This window comes from Achroia grisella, unplaced genomic scaffold (genome assembly GCF_030625045.1).
Source record: "Achroia grisella isolate CSIRO2021 unplaced genomic scaffold, CSIRO_AGI_Agris_v1 utg1112, whole genome shotgun sequence".
Classification (NCBI taxonomy): Eukaryota; Metazoa; Arthropoda; class Insecta; order Lepidoptera; family Pyralidae; genus Achroia; species Achroia grisella.
In genome coordinates, this window is record NW_026712582.1 from 140922 (window position 1) to 156896 (window position 15975).

Sequence of the window (15975 nt, forward strand, 5' to 3'; positions counted from 1 at the left end):
GTATCATTTATGGCACAAAAAATCTTTAATAAATTACCACCGGACTTGAGAAAAATGCCCCTAAATAAATTAAAAAATCGATTATATTACTGGTTGCTGGACAAGTGTTTTTATGACATCAAAGAATATTTATCTGATGATTGTTGACTTTTTTTTTTTTTTATTACTATATAATTAGAATGGTACATAAGACATTAATTTTAAATTATAATATTATAAATTATTCCATTTTAATATACCCAAAATTTGCATGCCCGTAAATTGGGGCAATTAAACAGTTGCCAATAATATTATTACCTGGACATATTATAATATCTAACTGTATAATACGCAAATAAATAAATTTCATTTCATTTCATTTTATTTCATTTCATTTCATTTCATTTCATTTCATTTCATTTCATTTCATTTCATTTCAAATCTTTATATGAATGGAACATTTCATGTGAAAATAACTGTTGACATCATCGATTGGGTAACCATAAATAAGTTAACATACCTACCATAAATATACCTACCCACTAATACTTTTATTAATAAAATAATCTCTCTGAAATTCTACATGTGATATCTTGTGATTAGATAAGTTGCGAAAATATCGTATCGACATATACATAACAAATACATTCGAATTGTGAACCATCTCGTTCACGCTGTCTTCTCACTTGTCCGTTAGTTGAAACTAGTTAAAAATATTTTTCAACACTGAAGACTACGCTTAAAAAATAAACACAAAATCACTTTATTTTATACTGTGTAAAGTATAAAATAAAATCGCTGTCGCTGTCTGTCCTTATATATGCTTAAATCTTTAAAACTACGCAACGGATTTTGAAGCTTTTCTTTTAATATACAGAGTGATTCTAGAGGACGGTTTATATGTATAATACATGTACACCCGTGCGAAACCGGGGCGAGTAGCTAGTACGCTATAAAATTAGAAAATTGTCTTCTTCCTAAAGTCGATAGAAATAGAATAATTATGTTCTTTATACATACCTGAATTAATTATATAGGTTACTATATCGTGTGTGTAGGTCGTAGGGTACGGCCTGCGGAGTGTGCAGTGGGTATACGATGCAGGGTGCACCGTAAAGGGTGCAGTGGTAAGAGGCGTGAGCGCGGGCGCTGCACCGACCAACAGCTGTTCGTTTGATACTGTATCTATTAGATACGATTAGGTATCAACCCGTTAAGATAACTGGTCTCATATTAGCACCTAGTTAAGATAAATGAGATAACGATTTGCATATCTAAAGAAAACTGCGATACCCACCGCTCTATCTATAAGGTCATTGCACTTTACATTAATTATTGTGTACTATTATGTACACGGTAATGTTTGCAGAGAATGCTGCGCCAGTCCAGGTGGAGCCACGTGGAAATATATGTAAATAAAATGTGATGCAAAAACCCCTGAATTTTATTAAAAAAAAATATTGTAAATTATCTATTCGCCCCGGCTTCGCTCGGGTATACATGTATTATATATATAAACATTCCTCTAGAAGGAACCTTCTCGCGTTAATTTATCCCCTTAGGGGTGGAATTTATCAAAATTCATTCTTAGGGGATGCCTACGTCATAGTAGCTTTATGCATGCAAAGTCTCAGCCCGATCGGTTTAAAATTAATAAAGTTTCATACAAACTTTTATCCCCTATTTTATCCCCTTGGGGGTAGAATTAATCAAAATCCTTTCTTAGCGGATGCCTCCGTCATAACATCTACCTGCATGCCAAATTTCAGCCCGGTCCGTCCAGTGGTTTGGGGTGTGCGTTGATAGATCACTATGTCAGTCACCTTTGAGTTATATATATGTATTTAGATTTAGTAGTCCCGTGTCCTGGGTTTTTTGAACTTTCCCAGGCTGTATACGGAATGCTTGTAACATATTCAACACAAGTCTTATCAAAAGATAAAGTCAGTGAATGTACCATTACAAAACTTGCAAATAAAATAATTAAATTCAAATCCTTTAAAACGGTTTTAATCTATACAAGGTTTGAAAAATATATGAGAAGGAAACATTTTTTTATTGATGATAATGTAATATTCCACTCGCCTGTGCTAACGGTTTACGCTGGCGGGGCACCAGTGGAGGATAAGAAGAGCATGAGGTCAGGTCAGTTAGTGACAAATTCACCAAGAATTTATCACGATAGTTTCCAGGGGGAACCGCGTGGAGGTCGACCTAACATGTTACATTGCTAGCAATGGGAGTTACTAGTTCCCATTACTAACAATTGCCTTCCCCCTGAAATAAACATTAACAAATATTAAAAATATAGTAAAGATAGCTTTCGATATACTATACGATACCATACAGAACGACAACTTGGCTAAAGTTGTCGTTCTGTATGGTATCGTATAAGTTTAAGTTTTTTAAGTTGATTTTTAGTTTATTTTTGTTATTTAGTATAGGTACGATGGGATTGTCATCGTCGCATTTTGTGTACAAAAAACGCAAAAAAAAATTAAAGAGAAAAAAGAGAAAAAAAAAAAAATAGTTATCTATACATATAAAAAAATTGGAGTGTCTGTTTGTAATATTGAATAAACCGTTTTGTACTACATGCATATGAATATAAATACGGTAATATACATACACCAAAAAAACATTTTTTACAATTTTTGTCTGTCTGTCTGTTTGTTCCGGCTAATCTCTGAAATTACTGGACCGATTTTTATGGGACTTTTATTGATAGCTGATGTAATAAACTGTAATAATCTAAACTTAGGCTACTTTTATATAAGAAAAATAAAGTTAAATTCCACGCGGACGAAGTCGCGGGTACAGCCAGTATATACATATATATGTATATATATTCGTAGGTATGAATGTGGGTCAGGCTGACTTTTTGTCCTCACACATCCACGTTGAGTGTCTCTTATCAGGCGACATGTCAATATATACTTGTCATGCCATGACGTTAAATAAACATAGGAAATATTGAACAGTTATTTTTCCGAAAATAGGTGTACATTTTTGCGAAGTTACTCTGAACAATCACACATACCTACTCGTATATATATATATATATATATATATATATGTACTACTATATACTTTGGCGAAGTGTGGTGAAGAAATATTCCTTATATATAATTATAGGATAACACGAGGACAAGAATTGAACCTTATAGATGAAAGTAAAGCGGTCTGCTAAATCGCTTCACAACTACGATCTATTTATTTTCTGACTGACTCGGTCTCTGACTCGATAGGGGGCGAGAGCAGATGGTACTCCAATCCTAAGGAAGGACAACTCCCGCCTGATAGATACGACGTTAGTCTGAATACATCGCTAGGGGCTCGAACCTCGGCTCAGGCTGTCGTAATCGATCCCCGTTTGAATTGGATGGGGGATCGGTCCGGACCGTGATAATTAAAATTGATTGATACAAATATCCATCCAGATTCACAAACTTTAGCGTTTGTTATATTGGTATAAAAAAAGCTAATTTATCTTTTCATTACAAAGTATAAAATAGTCGCTGTCGCTGTTTGTCCGTCCCTATGTATTCTTAAATTCACGAGTATGACGGATGAGCCAGCCATCATTGTACTCAACCATATATCGAGGGAGCACATCGACCCAACCCACCATGCCGCCACAAGTTTGAACTTTATAGCGAGCATGACTGTTTCAGGTTACTCCAATACGTCATTCATATTATTTACAGCATAGGCTGTACCGATCACAGTTTTCACCCATTACAATATTGAATTTACAATATGTCATTACTAAATTTGTAATAAGTTTCTTTAATGTTATAACATTTTCTATTTCTACTCCATTTAAAATAAATACAGTTGCAGTATTGATGTGGCGAAGAGAGTTTATTGCCTCAATGCGGATATTTGCGTAAGTTATCTTTGGTGATGCGCACTATCAATATATGTTATCACTATATCTCTACTAGAATATTTAACAAAATTTCCAATTTCATTTCAAGCTGGACTCTCAGAGGTCACTAGTGGATCGCTTACTGTTATATTGTAAGCATGTAGGTACACAAGCATCATATAGGTCAGAGATGTTAGGTACAATCCATCTATCTATCTATATATATATATAAATGAATTACTGTACGTTAGTGTCGCTAAAACTCAGAACGCTGAACGGATTTAGCTAATTTTAGTCGTGAAATATTCGTGGAAGACCAGGGAAGGTTCTAACGGTGATAAAATATGAAGAAATTGCGTGTAAAATAATAAAAACAACATATATTTTCTCATACAAACGGCTGATAGCTCAAACAGGGTGCGTTCAGAAATTAATTACGTAACTAAACTTCAAAAACCTTTGACTTATTTATGTCGCTAGAAAGATGGAAAGCAATGAAGTAAGAATATTTCGAATTAATGTCAAAATATATATAAAACCTTTCCAGCCAATATTATCAACTTAATCTAAGTATATTGTGTTGCGCAAGTTACCGTCCTTGAAGCTCCAATCTAGTAGAATAGAATAGAATAGAAAATCCTTTATTCAAATAAACATAATTTAAGCACTTTTGAATAGTCATAACAAATTTTGTTTTTTATCTACCGCTCATTAGGAAAGCTGTCTCATCACAAGAAGAACCAGCAAAAAACTTGTGTGTTGCTATTTTAAATAATCCTTGTAAGTTCACATTTACAAGTTGAAACGTGTGAATACAAACTACCAATCAGCACTAATTTATTAGGGTCAAATATAAATATACAATAAGATTAAATCAGTCGTAGTGATAAGAGCAGACCAGTCCCTGCAAGCAGCACTCGTTCACGAGTACGACGGATGAGCCAGCCATCACTGCGCTCGACCATGTTTTAGGGAGCTCAATGACCCAATATAGTTTTTCAAAGCACCCCTCACGTACATTAAAATTTCAAAATGTGAATATAGTTGTAATATGATTATAATTTCGAACTGTATAATTAGTAGAAATAGAAATAGAAATAATCTTTATTCAAATAAACTCATTACAAGCACTTTTGAATAGTCATATTTCGATTCTACCACTCATTCGGAATGCAGATTCATCACAAGAAGAACGAGCAGGAAACTTGTGTGTTGCTCTTTTTAATAGATGTTTTTTTTATATAAATAATTACAGTATAACAAGTAAGATGCATGCGATAATCAACATAGAAATCGCTACGCACTCATTATTAGTGTAATTAGATAATATTGTCAGTGCTATAGATTTAAAGTTTTTCTATAAAAACATTATTATCGTTAAGGAATTCATCAATTTTATAGTAAGCTTTTTTGCAAAGGAACTGTTTTATTTGACATTTAAATCTTTTTTCAGATTTATAACAGACTCTGGTATTTTATTGTAAAACCTTACGCAATTTCCATAAAACGAATTACTAACTTTAGCCAAACGACATTTAGGTAAAATCAGTTTGTTATTGTTACGTAAGCTTTTATTGGTGCAATCACTAACTCTTTTGAAACTGTCTATATTTTTCCTGGTATAGATGATATTTTCATAAATGTATTGAGAAGCAACGGTGAGGATATTTGATTCCTTAAAACACTCTCGCAATGACTCCCTGGAACCCATACCATACTTATACCCATACCAAATACCATATACCCATACCAAACTAAATATTGTATTGTATAACTTGTAAACTAAATATAGTAACGTATTCTTCAGTCATGCTTCGCTTGTGCTCGTGGCAGTGCAATAAGCCATCAGTTGCAGTGACTGTTGCTAGTGCAAACACGCGAGCATGCTATGAGCAAACAATAACAGCGTTGCCTCACCGCGGCACACATACCTCATGAAAATTAAATGGGGCACCGTAATGCGTTACGATTGTGAAATATCTTGTAATCTCACTTTATGGCCACATCACTACGGTATGTTTAGGCTAGCTGACAGGCAAGTAGAGACTAAATGAACTCAGGAATAGACTAGAAAGTGTAAATTCATATTCAAATTCAAAAATCATATATTGATGTAGGATATTTTAGCCCCTTATGAACGTTAATTTTTTACAATATAATTTTACTACAGTATATATCTTCAATCCTACGCATTACATGCCCATACCACGACAGACGATTCTCTTTAAACTCTCCGACACCAGTGGCGGTGCCACTTTCATACGTTCAGTAGAGCTATTCTGTAGGAATAACTAAAGTGTTGTAATAACTTGCCTCCTCCCATTCGCACTGTAAAAACTAAAGATAATTTTAAAAACCAACTAAAAAAACATGTACTAACTGAACAAATTACTTTAATTCCTTAGGAGGTCCCGTATCTGCGGAGCTTTATTACCAGCTGCTCACCCAACTTAGTCCGCAAGCATTGTCTTGTATCATCTTCGTCATCATCAGTCCCGCGGAGCCTTTCACCATATCAATATATATGTAATCCTTGTTATAGTATTTATGTATTATAAGTAGTTTAATCACATAATTCATCACATTATTTACAGTTTATTCATACTTTATATATTTTGATAAAGAGCTCGTTTAATATTTAGCACAGTTTAATGTTTATGTATTTTTTTTAGTAATAAGTATAGTATAAGTAAGGAACCAACAGAATATCAGCGCTGAAGAGTTATCTGTAGCATTATGCTGAGTTGGCTGCCTTTTCATTTTTGCGGCACATAAGGTCACCTACATTTATTTTATTAATTCGTGTTTTTTCTGTATCTCATGTATGTTATGTGTCTGTAATATTGAATAAAGATTTTATCTGTGTATCTATATATCTATATTTGTGACAATCGACAATTAATAATGTAGTACGTAGTTGTACAGTAAGTTTGTCTTGCAGTCACGACTCACATCTCTAGTGTCTACTTGAATCCTTGTTAACTACATGTGTATGTGTTTATATCACTGTGTACATTATCATTATAATTAAGTATTATATCGTGTAGCAAACAAACAAACGGTTTATCTACTTATTGTATAATAATAAATACACAGTAAAGAGCCTTTCTAAGAAATTAATTTCTCACAGGTCTGAGTAAGATAATAATGAATTTGTGAACTGATGGTGTTTTTATAGAATGCTAAATATTTACGTTGGCGGACTACTAACGAAGGATTAAGGAGAAACCAGTTCAAACCTATCGTAGTTTAAAAAAACCATAAGATAAACTGTGGAAAGCCACAATGCATATTATTCGCGTAGCAATAAAAGCGAGGAAAAAATAACCAAACAAAAAATGCAAAAAAGATCAAGGATATTCAGTCTAAGAAAATAGGGGTGTAACTATATAAAAAAAACCTTTCGTAATTATTTTTTCAAATTCAAAAATCATTTATTCATGTAGGACATTTTAGCCGCTTATGAAGGTCAAGTTTTTTACATTATAACTTTATTTTTTTCCCTACCATCCAGTTCGGTATATAGATCCAATTGAGAAGAACTGACAAGAAACTTAATTGAATATTTTATTAATTTTTTTAAAGCCAGTTTATTTACAATGCATATTTATATAAGTGTCTATGTATAACTTGAAATGAAAATCAAGTGCATGAACATCTATTGCCATGCACGCTCGTTATTCAAGTCAATCGTTTAGCCAGGGCTAACGTAGTGTAGCATATCAAGATGGGCGATCGAACAAGTCGATCTGGTCAGTCAACAATGAATCATTGAATTGCAAGTGTTCAGCACAGCACATAAACAAATATCGAACGATGTGAAACACTATCAGAGCAAGTCAAGTGCGGTTAGATAAGACAAGCTATGTTTGTGGAAGTTACCTGCGTCCTCACACTACACTACACGACTCCAGGCCCTCACTGGACACTGCATTTGAATAAGCACATGGTAAAATTAAATCTCTGTTTACAAGCAGAAGAAGACGTCACTACACATCCTATGTGGTTGTAGCCCTCTCATGCATAAACGAAATATCCACGCGGAAGATGTCGGGTACAGCTAGTATAAAATAAAATTACAATATTGTGGTTTATATTAATAAAATTGTATCACTTTTGTTTCATATTTCATTATAAATAGGCCTACCTATATATATAACTAGCAACTCTCCCGGCTTCGCCCGTGTGTACATATATATTATTTATTTATTTATGTCATACTAAGTGAGCTTTACAGTCTCCCAATATGCCCACTTAGTAAGATAATATACAAATACACACAAATATAAACTCTAATACATACATACACACTAATTATACAAGGAAACAAAAGAGAGAAAAAAAATACTACCTAATCTTAATTTAACATACTACCTAAATGATCTACTGCTATCCTACGAAACTCCAGCAAATTACAAGTAAACATGTCTAGATCTGGAAAGCGACTAACCACACCGTTGAGTAGACTCAATGCCAGAGAAATAGGAGCCTGTGTGGATTATACATATAAACCTTCCTGTTGAATCACTCTATCTATTAAAAAAACCAAGATTTAAAGATTTAAGCATACATAGGGACGGACAGACAGCGACAGCGACTTTACTTTATACTATGGAATGATATCCTGAGGAGATAAAAACCAGCGCTCCTAAGAATATGCTTTCAGTATAAGCTCCTAAGATTCGGATTCATTTATATTCAAATTTTGAGAATAGAGTGACCACCAGCATATTCTGCAGCAGTGTTCGCCTGAACAGACCAGTCCCCACAAGTAGTCCCCGTTCACGAGTATGACGGGTGAGCCAGCCATCATTGCACTCAACCATATTAGAGGGACAACATCGATCCGGCCCACCACGCCGCCGTTCCCATACTCCTCCGAAACGGCTTGTCCGATTCTCATGAAATTTTGTGAGCGTATTGAGTAGGTCTGAGAATCGGCCAACATCTATTTTTCATCCCTCTAAATGTTAGGGGTAGTCCACCCCTAAATTTTTTATTTTTATTTTAAGGCAAACGTTTGCCGGGACAGTTAGTATTTTATATTATTACTATAATGTATTTATAAATATTTAGTAGTTTATGTGATAACACTTTATCATGCAGCTTGCTAAATACAATTGACTTAACGTTTTTAAGCCTGCGCGACTTAACTGATAGCTAGAGTGTCTGCCATACACATACATACATAAATGGTGTATGTGAGTCATAACAACGTTCCGTTGAGGTTGGCGAGGAAATGACGACAGTTTTCCATAATATCACTTCACGTCACCTTCCATAAATAGTAGGCAGACACAACTGAAAGAGAATGACCTCTCTTCTATATAATATACTAGCTGTGCCTGGAATTTAACTTCATTTTTCTAAAATAAACGTAGCCTAAGTTACTCCTTATTATATCAGCTACCTGCCAAAAAAGTCCCCTCAAAATCGGTCTATCCATTTCAGATATTAGCCGAAACAAACAGACAGTCAGACAGACAGAAATGGTAAAACTTGTTATTTTGGTGTATGTATCGTATTTAGATTCATATGCAGGTAGTAAAAAACGGTTATTTCAATATTACAAACAGACACTACAATTTTTTTATATGTATAGATTAATACGTGAAGCAAAAACTTTCTACCTATTTTTATGAACATTGTCCGGACTGTAAGTGTTCGAAATATCATACACATCCGTATGATATTTCGAACACTCAATCAAAATTAAAAAAAAACATATTTACAAATGTTTACCATAAGTGTTGTATGGTAAACATTAGTAAAATGGATTTTTTCGGACTACTCTAATGCTGTTGGCCGCAGCTGGCCTTTACAGCTTCACCGAACTATAGGCAGATGGCACTCCAAACCAAAGGAAGGACTTACAGAGCGGCTGATGGCAACTCCCGCCTGACGGATACGACTTTAGTCTGAGGGCACCGACAGGAATAGAATAGAATAGAAAATCATTTATTCAAATAAACTTAATTTAAGCACTTTTAAATAGTCAACATTTTTTTAAATCTACCGCTTATACGGAAAGCTGTCTTATCACAAGATGAATAAGGAAGAAACTTGTGTGTTGCTCTTTTAAACAATCCTTGTAAGTTCACATTTTACAAGTCGAAACGTGTGAATACAAACTACCAACCAGCACTAATTTATTTAGGCTCAAATATAAAAACACAATAAGATTAAATCAGTCTAGTGATAAGAGCAGACCAGTCCCTACAAGCAGCACTCGTTCACGAATATGACGGATCACTGCGCTCGACCATATTTTAGGGAGCCCAATGACCAGGCCCACCACACCGCCACATGTCTGGACATTTTAGTGAGCATGACTACTCATTCCACTCGACCACGTCACAGCTACAAAAATTACTATATGGTTGTTACAGTATTCGCACTTTACATGAGGATGCATGCGGCAATCAATACAAAAGCCGCTACGCTATCATATATCAAGAAAGCAGTATGAAAAATAAATTATAACGTTGTCCGCAAATAATATAGGGGCAAATAGGGGTTCGAAACTCGGGTCAGGCCGTCGTAACTTCTATCCCCATTTGAATTGGATGGGGGATCATTAAGTTTACATGCTACAACTTGTAAAGTACAAGAACTGATTCATAGAAATTGAAGACTAATATTTAGTGAATGCGTCATGTGCGCGGCCCCGAGTATCATTGCTTGTATACTGTCGGTTAGATCATACAATTGAACCATTTTATAATGGATAGATTTTCTAAAACGTCAACTGCGTGAGTATCTCAGTCTTACCTCTACCTAAGTAACGTTTGACGAGAGATAGTAATTCCTTTTATGGAAATTGCGTAAGGTTTTATAACAAACTGCCAGAGTCTGTACTCAATTTGCCAGAACAAAGATTCTAATGTCTTATAAAATATTTTCTTTGTAAAACAGCTTATTATAAAATTAAAAATTTATAAATGATAAATGGTCGCGTGTTCGATTCCTCGCACGGCACAAACATTTGTATTCATGAGTATGATTGTTTGTATCTGTCTGGTTGTTTTCTATGTATAATATGTAGGTATTTACGAAAATATATATATATGTATTTGTATCAGTTATCTAGTACCCGTAACACAAGCATTAGCTAGCTTAACTTGGGTCTAGATGGCGCTGTGTGAATTGTCCTGAGATTATATACACTCACAAACTTTCGTGTTTATAATATTATTAAGATTAAGATAAGATTTCTCACTCTCATACAATACTACTATACTATAGTATGTATATATTGGTCTCCCTAAAACATGGTCGAGCGCAGTGTTTGCTGGTTCATCCGTCATACTCGTGAACGAGTGCTACTTGTAGGGACTGGTCTGCTCTAATCACTACTGATTTAAATCTATCGTGTACTTAATATCTGATGCTAATAAATTTGTGCTAGTTGGTGGTTTGTGTTCGCACGTTTCGAATTGGAAATGAAAAATTACAATGATTATTTAAAAGATTAACACACAAGTTTCTCGCTCGTTCTTCTTGTGATGAGACTGCTTTCCGAATGAGCGGTAGATTAAAAGAATGATAACTATGACTATTCAAAAGTGCTTCAATTGAGTTTGTTTGAATAAATCCTTTTCTATTTTATTCTTTATTTTTTTACAAAAGAGAACCAATATTATTTTTCTATTTTTTAACTAACTGCACCCGCGAATTCGTCCGCGTGGAACTTTATTTTTCTAAAATAGAAGTAGCCTAAGTTACTCCTTATTACATCAGCTACCTGCCAAAAAAATTCCGACATAATCGGTACAGCCATTTCAGAGATTAGCCGGAACAAACAGATAGAACAGGCAGACAAAAATTGTAATAATGTTATTTTGGTGTATGTACCGTATTTATATTCATATGCATGTAGTAAAAAACGGTTATTTCAATATTACAGACAGACACTCCAATTTTATTAGGATTATTAATATACATATTATTATATAACTAGTATTTACATAACCTAATTGTACAACTAAGAACTAAAATAAAAAGCTTAAAAAATATATATATAATATGATGACTAAAATATATTATTAAAAGTGGTCCCTTTAGGCAACGTTCCGAAGATACTGGCAGCGTTCCCTCTTTGAATAGCTAGACTAATTCTTTGTCCAAGGTAGCTGCCAGCTCTTCGGTCTTCTGTGATGTCGACTAACCTTTTCGTTATTTCTTTGAAAAGTCTTATAGTGCTAGGACCCCACGGACCGAGGGTCTCGACACCGAATGGAACAAATTCATATTCGGAGCCTAGACCCCTGTATTTACATATTTTGGCTTTTTCAGCCGCTTCACACGCCGTACCAGCTCTGTTGTTGGTTCCATGTAGATGGGATGGGGCCAGCGTGTCTGAACAGGTTGCATCCCATGCCAGCACCCGGCCCATCTTCCATGGAATCAAACTCATACCGTCCGGTCTCTTACCAATTTTATTTATATGTAATTTGAATTAGTTAGGTATACTCATAGCTATGTTACCAAGGGCACTGTAGCTTACCTACGCGTTGACGTTGTACATTGGGTCAGGTGCGGGATGGTCGGTCAGCAGTAGGTAGGTACGTATTATACCACAATTAACATTATCATCATAATTAGACCGATGATCGATGTCTCCGTAAGTCCTTAATCGATTAGATAACGTTTTCAGCGCATTACCAGTCCCTTATCGCCGTTTTTATTGTAAAGATATACAATAATGTAATAAAAAAATAAACCCTTTCAAATACACTCGCTACGTTTCTGTCAATGTATGAGGATAATGTAGGATTAAAATATCGAGTTCAGTTTTTCTGAAACCCAAGTACACCTGTGAAAGTTACGTGGAAATTAATACACGCATTTTGTACCCTTTGTGCTGAAACTGAACTGAAGAGGAAACGCCGCTTCACATCCTATGTGATTGCAGCCCACTCATGCACAAACGAAACATCTCCTTTGGAAAGTTTACACTCTTTCCCGAGGAGATAAAGACCATCGCTCCTAAGAATATCCTTCAATTCTTGTCCCTGACGGGTCTAGGTAGCGAACTTTGAAAAAGGGCGAGCACAATAGATATATGTAGGTCGCAATGCTACAGGTGCTACAAACATCTGACAATAGGGGGGAAAGGGGATTGTTAGTAATGTGGACTCATGACCCCATTGCTAGCAATGTACCATGACAGGTTGACCTCCACGCGGTTCCCCCTGGAAACCATCGTGATAAATTCTTGGTGAATTTGTCACGATGTGCTAACTGACCTGACCTCATGCTCATCTTATCATCCTCCACTGGTGCTCCGCCAGGGTAAACCGTCAGCGCAGGCGAACGCTCCATTCCATTATCATCCATAAAAAAAAAAATCTGACAATAGCCCAAACAACCTACATACTACTACTACATCACGTTCCAAGAGGAGGGGACCTCCGATCGATCCCCCGTCCAATTCAAACGGGGATCGAAATTACGACGGCCTGAGCCGAGGTTCGAAGCTGTGCCCTCAGACTAAAGTCGTATCGTATTATTGATATTTTCCATTAGTGTACATTTATAAAATTAAGTTGACTCAAAGTTTTTGGTGTGGATTAGATTAGATTAGATCCCAAGATCTGTAAGGATTATAACTCGAGTACTAACTCCGTGGACCATGAGGACGTGTTGTATACAGAATTTAGAAATGTTCGAAAAACATATCTGTATTTTATGCTGTACTAGCTGTTCCCGCGACTTCGTCCGCGTGGAATTTAACTTTATTTTTCTAAAACAAAAGTAGCCTAACTAAACTAAAAATTATTTTGTTCGTTTTAATTTATTCGTTCCATTAGGTACTGATAGGTTCAAACTAATAGATTTACATCCTGCATCATCCCCTATTTTATCTCCGTAGGGGTGTAATTTATCAATATCCTTTCTTAAGGGATGCCTAAGTCATAGTAGCGTTATGCATGCAAAATCTCAGCCCGATGAGTTTAAAATTGACAAAGTTTTATACAAACTTTCATCCCCAATTTTATCCCTTTGGGGGTAGAATTAATCAAAATCCTTTCTTAGCGGATGCCTTCGTCATAACATCTACCTGCATGCCAAATTTCAGCCCGATCCGTCCAGTGGTTTGGGCTGTGTGTTGATAGATCACTATGTCAGTCACCTTTGAGTTATATATTATATTTAGATATCTATAATATATAAACCAATTATAATGTATTATGTCATTAACACGGACTGTGTTCTGAGGAATTGTTCGACATGATGCCTACGGCCACCTTTTACCATTGCATCGACAGGGAATTCATTTCCACATCACATCCACATTTTCCACTGGAACCTAAGTGGTCTCGATCAGTGCGGTTTCAGAGGAGCTTCCTCCCGCGTACACTTACATTGTGGAATGAACTTCCTGCCGAGGTTTTCTCACGAGACTGCAACATGGGGTTTTTCAAGAAGGGTATATTAAGGTTTCTTAAGGGTCGGCAACGCGCACGTGACATCTCTGGTGTTTCAGGCGTCCATAGGCTACGGTAACCATTTACCATCAGATAGGCCGTATGCCTGTTTGCCACCATAGTAGTATAAAAAAAATATATTTTGTGCCAATGAAAAAAGTATAATATATTTTATATTTATTATAGATTTATTTGGTGTTGTCTTGATTACGTTTCTAAAGAACAATACATAAATGGTTTGGACTGAAAACCATATTGACAGAGTCCAGAGAAACCGACAGTTACTTATATAGCTATTGAGTTTCCTGAACGGATTCCGCCGAGGATAGCATTGTTGCTATTTGCAACTCTTTGCACATCTTCATCACCATTACATAGTCTAAATATATATAACTCAAAGGTGACTGACTGACGTAGTGATCTATCAACGCACAGCCCAAACCACTGGACGGATCGAGCTGAAATTTGGCATGCAGGTAGATGTTATGACGTAGGCATCCGCTAAGAAATAATTTTGATTAATACTAACCCCAAGGGGATAAAATAGGGGATGAAAGTTTGTATAAATCTTCTTAGATATTCTACTGAATGAACTGAAATTAAAGATTGGAGCTGCTATGATGAAGACGTTCGCTTCAATAGGATTTTGGTAAATTCAACCCCCATGGGGATAAAATGAGGGATGATTCAGGATGTAAATGTATTAGTTAGAACCTATCAGTAGTTAATGGAACGAATAAATTAAGACGAACAAAATAATTTTTAGTTCTTTAGGCTACTTTTATTTTAGAAAAATAAAGTTAAATTCCACGCGGACAAAGTCGCGGGAATAGCTATTATAAAATAAAGTCGCTGTCGCTGTCTGTCCCTATGTATGCTTTAATCTTTAAAACTACGCAACGGATTATAAAGCGGTTTTTTTTAAATAGATAAAGTGATTTTAGAGGAAGGTTTATATATATAATATATGCATGTACACCCGGGCAGGTAACTAGTTATATATATAAAAATGAATTGCTGTTCGTTAGTCTCGCTCAAACGATTTGACTAATTTTAGTCTTGAAATATTCGTGGAAGTCCAGGGAAGGTTTAAACGGTGAGAAAATATGAAGAAATTGCATGTAAAATAGTAAAAACAACAATTATATTTTCGCATACAAACTACTGATACCTGTCAAACAGGGTGAGTTCAGAAATATATTGCGTAACTAAATTTCAAAAAACCTTTCACATATTTAATTTTGAGGCGGAATCGAGTTAGTGGGGTCAGCTAGTTTTTGTATATTTATGTTTCTATCAATTTTAAATGTTCTTTTAGAATTATCATATCTTTTTATGGTCATTTTTTGCCTTACAACCATTTGTACACGTATCTTCATTATAAGTATTTACCATTTTATCCATTGTTTGATTTATGTCAAATTTAAAAAATTCAAAATATCTTTATTCATATAGGTCTATTCCAGACTCTTATGATATATCAAATCTACCGTCAGTTCGAAATGATTTCGAGATGAGAAGAACTGACAAGAAACTCGGCTCGTATTCTTTTCAAATACATGTTGTACATGTTTACAATAATACACAGTCATTGAAATTCAAATTTGGAAGAATAGAGTGACCACCAGCATATGTTATTGCAAAAGGAAAAAGTCTAATCAGTGTTCGCAACCTGAACAGACCAGTCCCAACAAG